The 7,318-nt window shown below is 37.5% G+C and overlaps 1 pseudogene; it reads right to left on the minus strand.

The window, feature by feature from the left end:
• Positions 1 to 1,002: 1,002 nt before the first annotated feature.
• LOC149210318 (ubiquitin-conjugating enzyme E2 35 pseudogene) lies at positions 1,003 to 3,512 on the minus strand (annotated as a pseudogene).
• Positions 3,513 to 7,318: the final 3,806 nt, after the last annotated feature.

Genomic DNA, 7,318 nt, shown 5'->3' on the forward strand with positions numbered 1-7,318 from the left:
TGTGCATCTCAATAGAAGTTTAAATTTTGAAACAGCATGCCAGAAGAAGAGAGAAAACTAGAATAAAGCTGCATTCCTTACCCAATATATATAAGATATTTCTAATCAGGAATTAAATATATTAGGAAAGTAACCTACTTAACAGAACTTCAGATAGAATGGGTGGTCAGAGAATTCAGTCAGATCAGTAAGTTTACCTGGCATAAATGCAGGGCTGTGTCATCAGGAGCTTCTATTGTTAAACGAAGATCCCTTGAACAACCAAATCTGCAGTATTTCCTTTTGTTCATGGTGTATTTATTCCACATTTGGAACCTTGAACCATAACCATGTATCACTTTATTTATCCTCATTCAATAAAGTTAAACATACTACTCAGTACATACCAACAAAATATTTCATAAACATAACTTTTGCGTAGCCTTTCCATGTAACATCACTTCTTGTGTTTGATTAGTCACTGAAAGCAGATCAAAAATATTGATCATCGTTTTTTGTTCACCTCTAAGTGGAATTTTATTTTTTTTTTGCATGGGAGTCTTTGTAATTTTCCAAAAGCTAGTTCCAAGGCTCATTATCATCAGGAAAACTGATATATATTTATTATTACTTCAAAAATAGCACCCATCACACAAAAGAAAATATGTACTAGAAGATGAATATTATAGGGCAACAACTGCTCATAGAAGATTTAAAATCTGTCCAGCAAGTTTAAAATTCAATCTGCAACATTCCACCTGATTTACAGGGCCATTGCATCCGACATTCAGCCTAGATATAACTCAGGTATCACCACATATTAATGACTCTGTAAAATTTAAATACAAAGCTAAAAGCCATTAATGAAATTACCTCTAAACACTATTTAATGAGGCACCAGTATTCCCGTTTGGGAGTATAACATCCCCTCTAAGACTCCCAATGATGTTCCATCCAAAATCTTCTCCAACTATTACTCAATATTTACCGAGAAGACTATTTTTAAATGGCAGCTAAAACATGTTCTGATTGATTAATCCAGGCTATCTGTCAATAGGTTCTCTATTTATCAATATCTAGCATTTAATAAAATTGTGGAAAGAGGAGATAGTTCTCACATACCAAAGCTAAAGAAACTACAAGAGTAATACCTTCAATCAAAAGAAACTTTACAGTTTATTGTATCATATTGGAGGGAAAGGCTAAAGAGAATACTTGGAGATTTTGTCAACACAGACCACAGACATCAACACTGAAATAAGAACAGAAGCAATACTTAGATAAAATCATCAATATACATCAAATATAAAAATGCCTTACAAACTCTGGTTCTCACAATTCCTGCAAAGGGATAAAAGCTAAAGAAAACACACAGACAATAATGAGGCCATCTAGCTTCCTCTTGCAGTAGAATATCTGAAATGAAATGACAAGTCTTGATCTCTACATACAGTCTTCCTAAAAGAAAAATGAAGTTTTAATCTCTACATACAGTCTTCCAAAAAGCAAGACAAGTGTTGTATCTCCTCCCCATATAATGTGAGAAAAATAAGTGTCAAAAACCTTGCACAAAAACGAGCTGTGATTTTCAGTAAAAGAGAGAAGATGAGATAATTGAAATTCTATTAGTGTTCACGAGAAACCAAAATAGTGCAATGAGAATAGTCTTTTAAAAAGCAAGACAAGTGCTATATCTTCTCCCCTTATAATGTGAGAAAAGTAAAAGTCAAAAAGCTTGCACAAAAACTACCTCTGATTTTCAGTAAAAGAGAGAAGATGAGATAAAGTGACCAAAAGAGATCAATGGGACTAAAAAGTACAAACAATTCACAATCATAATGTAGCAGTACCAAGGCAACTCCTAAGTGCCAAAAATAAACAAATGCAAATGAAAATGAAGTAGAAAGTAGGAAGGTGTAAAGCAAGAGAATAAACCATAGCAAAGAGAAAAGAACCACTCAGCACTAGAGGTAGAAATAAGACGTAGAGATGGAAGAACAGCTATTGATGTCATCATCGATAGTTGTGAATGCCCCAATGCACAAAAGCTCTCCTCGCATCCGAGATCAAAGAGAAAGATGTAATATCGGAAGCTTGATCTGGACTAGAAAGCACTCTCACACTAGAATAAACTGGAATAAGTACTTCTCTGTGGCTTCATGTAAGTGGGTCATCTGCAAGATGGCCCACTCATACAAGGCCTGTTAATTCGCACAAATGCCCTGAAGTGAGCAATGATTAAAATGGTTACTGTATAACGTTGACAAGTATTTAACATATAAAATAAGCCCACTGAGCAATAAGCTAATAAACTCTCATCAACGTGTCCCTTTCCCCATAAGAATAGAAATAACTTGAAAGTTGAAAGGTTTTAGTTTGGCCAATTCAGTTTTTGAAAGAAGGAAGAAAAATAGGTCCAGCAGTGTAAAAACTCGTGACATATTTTCATGGGACACAACATCGACAGAAAACAAGCATTCCAAGGAAAACAGGAAAAGGACAAGAGGGAAATACCACTGGAAACAAACATTTTAACTAACATGAGAAACAAAATCCAATCATCCAAAGTACTACCTCTTCTTCAAATTTGGAACAGTACCCATTGGTAAACTTATTCCAGATTTTGTATTTTAAATACCACACTATAGCGATAACAGATATTCTGCTCTTGTATTCCCTTCCCTCATATCATGTTATAAATATTTGAGCTTCTGCAATGTCAACACTTTGGTTCGCTATGATTTTTTTTATGAAGTAAACAAGCATACAAAACAGCACGGAATTCAAAACCCTTACATGTCTATAGATTGAGCTTGCTAGGTTAGACAGAAAATTTGAATCACTTGTAACTTACACATTAGAACAGTACTATTGAATGAATCGATGTAGAATGTCAGGCCCCACTTGCATACAGCCTTGTCCATTCTTTTGTTGTTTCCACAGCCTCAATTTCATTTGTCTTCCAGTGTTTTGCAATGTTTTCAGAAAGAGGGTCATCTGGATTTGGTGCACTTAACAGTGCTTGTATACTCAGTAAAACTGTTCGAATTTGCAATGCTGGACTCCACTTGTCCTTGAGAATATCAAGGCATATGCGTCCAAGCTTATCAATATTTGGGTGGTAAATCTTTGTCAAAAACGAACCTTTGGTGCTGCCATTGGATACTCCTCAGGCAGAAATAACTCCAACTTGAAAACACCCCCTTCATATGGAGACTGAGATGGACCAAGAATCATCACATTAAAATACCGTAAATTGTCCTCAGATGGAGAAGCACTTATACCAGGTGTTGGTTCAGTAAGCAAGCGTTGAGTTTCCTTTATGATTCTGCGAGGCAAATTACTGTTCGACATAGCTGCAGGGTAGAAGAAAGAAAGCCCTTCAAAAGAGAATCGATCTGAACCTTATCGTTCGTTTGAAGCTTGATGGACCAAACCTCAGGCTCTATTTATGAAGAAACCCTCATTCTGTCACAGCAAGAGTGAAACCCAACGATAATAATTAAATGCATAAAATAATGGTAAAATGGTCCAGGAATTCCATATATCTAGATGAAGTGCAGATCTCGGGTTCTCATGAAGTTTCGAACGACTGTCACAGGAAAGGATCTCGGATACCAAAGAGATACAATTCCAGGTTCTGGAGACTATGACAAAGGATTCACGTGAAATGAGAATGGATGAGGCTGGTGTTGATCAACCAAAAAGAAGGCGGGTAGATGTTTCGAATACAGTGTGCATGAATGATCTGCTAGAAAAGTTGAAAAATCAGATGAAATGGCTGTGGATGTGCTTAAAAAAAATTCTTATCTCATTCTTGGGCATTCCTTATCAGACAGTTGATGAGACAGCAGGACACTATATTCTTCCCATTGTTTTGGATGATTCTGCGGAAACAAGAAGAAATTTTGCTCTCTAAATAGCAAATGCATTCCAAGTAGCCGGGCACGAGATGTTTTCACCACTCAAGCATGCTTTTCACGTTGACCTGAACTCAAAGCCTTCACTTGAACCCTGGTAGGGCACTGGGCTCTATCAAGCCCTGGAATTTTAAGGAACAGATTGGTGGTTCAAAAGTTAGTGACGACCCGGGAGCTGTGAATAGAAATAGGACAGGTCTAAGCGGGTGATAATTTTGTTAGGATGGGGATTTTATGGTCTTATATGAAACTGAGAGTGTTTGAATCGTTTTTTAGTAGAAATAAATTCAACACCCTGGAACAGCTAAATTTCTGAAATATGAAGCAGAAGCACGGATCCAGGGGAGGGCAGTGAATTTACAGTGATTAGTTCCTTAAAGTCGCATGTAATCCGGTTTCATCTGAGCTTGTACGCCGGAGCAGTATAACTGAACGGCCATTGGAGAAGAAAGCTTGAAGTCAAGTGAACACGTGGATTCTTCTTTGTGAAAACAAGTGGTATTGCATCAGCAGTATTGTTCAAAAGATTTTATTTTTTTTCGCTTACAGATCCCCAGAATTCTAAATTTGCCAGAACTCTCCCTTGTTATATGATATAATAGCAATAATTTAATATTAATAGCACGACCAAGATAACTATCACATTAAAGTGGTAAAAAAATCATACAAACCCTTTATTTTCTTTATAGAATTTTTTTTCTCTTTGGTTTTTCTACTGTGCAGCGCTATGGAGACCAACAACTGGAGGAATGAGGAATCCAGGAGGACCAGATTCAGACTTTTTTTTTTTTTTTTTTTGAAACACATGTCTAACAGATTTGATATGTTGAGGGAATTTAACACCTGCTTACTGTTTAGCGCAAGTAGGAATACTGCTAACTGGTATAATCCAGTTTGAGAGACCTTTTGAAACAAGCAGTTGTTTTGTTCTCCGGAGAAGGTTAATCTCCTGAATAAGTGCGGAGCAGTTTCCAAACGTTGTTCGTAAAAGAGACTGCTCCTCTAAAGAAGATAAATTAATCAAAACTGTGGTTGGAAAGATTAATCAAAGTCATCCACTTCGATTTCGGAGCGGTACATACTATGTGAGCCCCATATAATTATACCAATGCCCACAGATCCTCCACTGCATTCACTCACAGCTGACGGGCTCGAACCAGGGTTGATCATGCTCTCTGTAGCAGCCTAGATTGTCATCGATTTGAAGGATCAATCAGGGTCACCGATTTCGGAGCGATGATTTAGACTCCATACGACATGGCTGGTACATACTAATGCCCACAAATCCTCCATTGCGTTTACTTAGGGCTGAGGGATTCGAACGGGGGTCGATCATACTATCTGTAGCACCAGAGATTGTGAGATGAACACCCTTTGGCAGATGAGCACCAGAGCCCAGCGTTGTTACAATAGTAGCCACAAAAATGCGAGGAGAAGAAAAGTTCAGAGCTGTTAGAGGAAAAAAAACAGGAATGCCAATAGTTGTGGGAATATAAACATCTTAAAACAGAAAAAAGTGATAGAGCCTATTGTCGATAAGGGCCGAGCGCTATTAGACGCTCCTATCTGATACTCTGGCTCGACTCGGCCGTACATGGGATTCAAGCCAAACTGAAAGACCTAAGTTCTCGTCCTGCATCATTATTCACGCAGTACTGCATATGTGACTTGTCTCGCAGGTTTTTCTGGCATACGCGACTAAATTCTGCAGATTATCACTGCCTGATACGTTATTACGATCGCGTGATATGCGGCCAGATGTGCCAATTATTACTAGATAAATGAGTTATATATATGAGAATTTCCACTACATACACGAATTATCACCACTCGATGGGCAAGTTATCGTGGGATAGGGGGTATCACCGCGGAATATACGGATCATTGACGTTGTAAGCGCGTTATAACCTCTGGATATGTGAATCATCGCGAGATACGCGGTTTATTATCGTGGAATATACGGATCATTACTTGATAAACACGTATAACCTACAGATATGCGAATCATCCTTTTATACGCGGGTTATCACGGCAATATAGCCAGATAATTACCCTGATAACTTGTTTTCCATCAAATGAGCCTAGAAAATAAGGAAGTGTCAACCTTAGTATCCCACTATAGAACAATAGGGGGTGGTGGTTAGGAGATGTTCATATTCATGTCTTCCACCTAAGTGGTTAGAGCTGAGATGAATTATTACTATTATTTGACAAAAACAATATTATAAAGAAAAAAAAAAGTTGAATTTGCATATCTATGAGGAAGACTTCCTTTCATTCATTTTATGACGAGCCATGTGTATTTCCATTAGATTTTTTTTTTGGAAACTTGAGTAATTTGATTTTTTGAAAAATACCCACATATAGCAAACAAATCTAGTCATGCATGCATGGGCCCATAGGCCTCAAGGGTTCAACTTGTGCTCTGATACCAAGTGTGAGGACCATATCCAGACTGTATACATTTATTTTTTTTTTTGAAACGGCAAATACATCCAGAAAAGAAACGCATTGAAATTCAAATTTATTTAGCACGCACATTCCTGCCACTCAATTCAGGAAACATATCATAACATTTTCATACTTTTAACTAAGATCAATAGTAATAAAATACATATGTACCGTTCACCAGAAGGCGAGACTCCACTTGCTCTGCTATTGCTGGTATTCCCTGGTAGCTGGTCACCTCCACGAGTGAATGATGACGCACATGATCCGAATGCGAAGACTCACCGGTTAACCTCCCAGCCTACTCCTTGGGTACTCTTCTTCCCCGCGGACCCCCGAGCTACAATGGGGTTGTACAATGGAGACAAGCACTAGCCAGTAGAAGAGAGCACACCTTGGCTCAAGAGTCCCCTCTCTAAATCCTCTACCTCACCAAACTCACTATAGCTTCGTAATCACTGCTCTCACAACATCTCATCCATCCAACAATAGGGTTCCCCCCAAAAGTCCCTTCTCCCATGGCTTGCCCCTTCTTTTATAAGAGTCCTCATAGGTGACACTTGTCATGTCATGCATAATTAATTATTTTTTTTATAATTCCATAGCTTGATTATTCACCCACCCATGTGTCATTCTCACATCAAGGTTCTCCCAAAATTATTTACTTAAATTTTTTTATTTAAAACTAATATTTTCCTCACCTCAACAAGATTTCTTATTTCTTCTCCTAGTTGTCTCTTTATTTCCCCCTTTTATTCCTTAATTTGTGTTCATTACTTGAAGTCAATTAATGAGTCAAGATTTTATCCCCAATCTACTCCCTAATTTTACTCAGGTTATCTCCTAGATGGATATTCTTATGTTGGTTGTTGACACATGGAGCTTCTCTACATTTCTCTAATTTAATTTATTATTCTCATTTTAATTCACCTTCCTCTTTTCTTAATTAGTTTAGGATTAACCATTATGTT

The sequence above is a fragment of the Pinus tabuliformis genome, chromosome 1_2 (genome assembly GCF_031772625.1).
Source record: "Pinus tabuliformis cultivar Carrire ecotype Pingquan chromosome 1_2, CPIR1, whole genome shotgun sequence".
Classification (NCBI taxonomy): Eukaryota; Viridiplantae; Streptophyta; class Pinopsida; order Pinales; family Pinaceae; genus Pinus; species Pinus tabuliformis.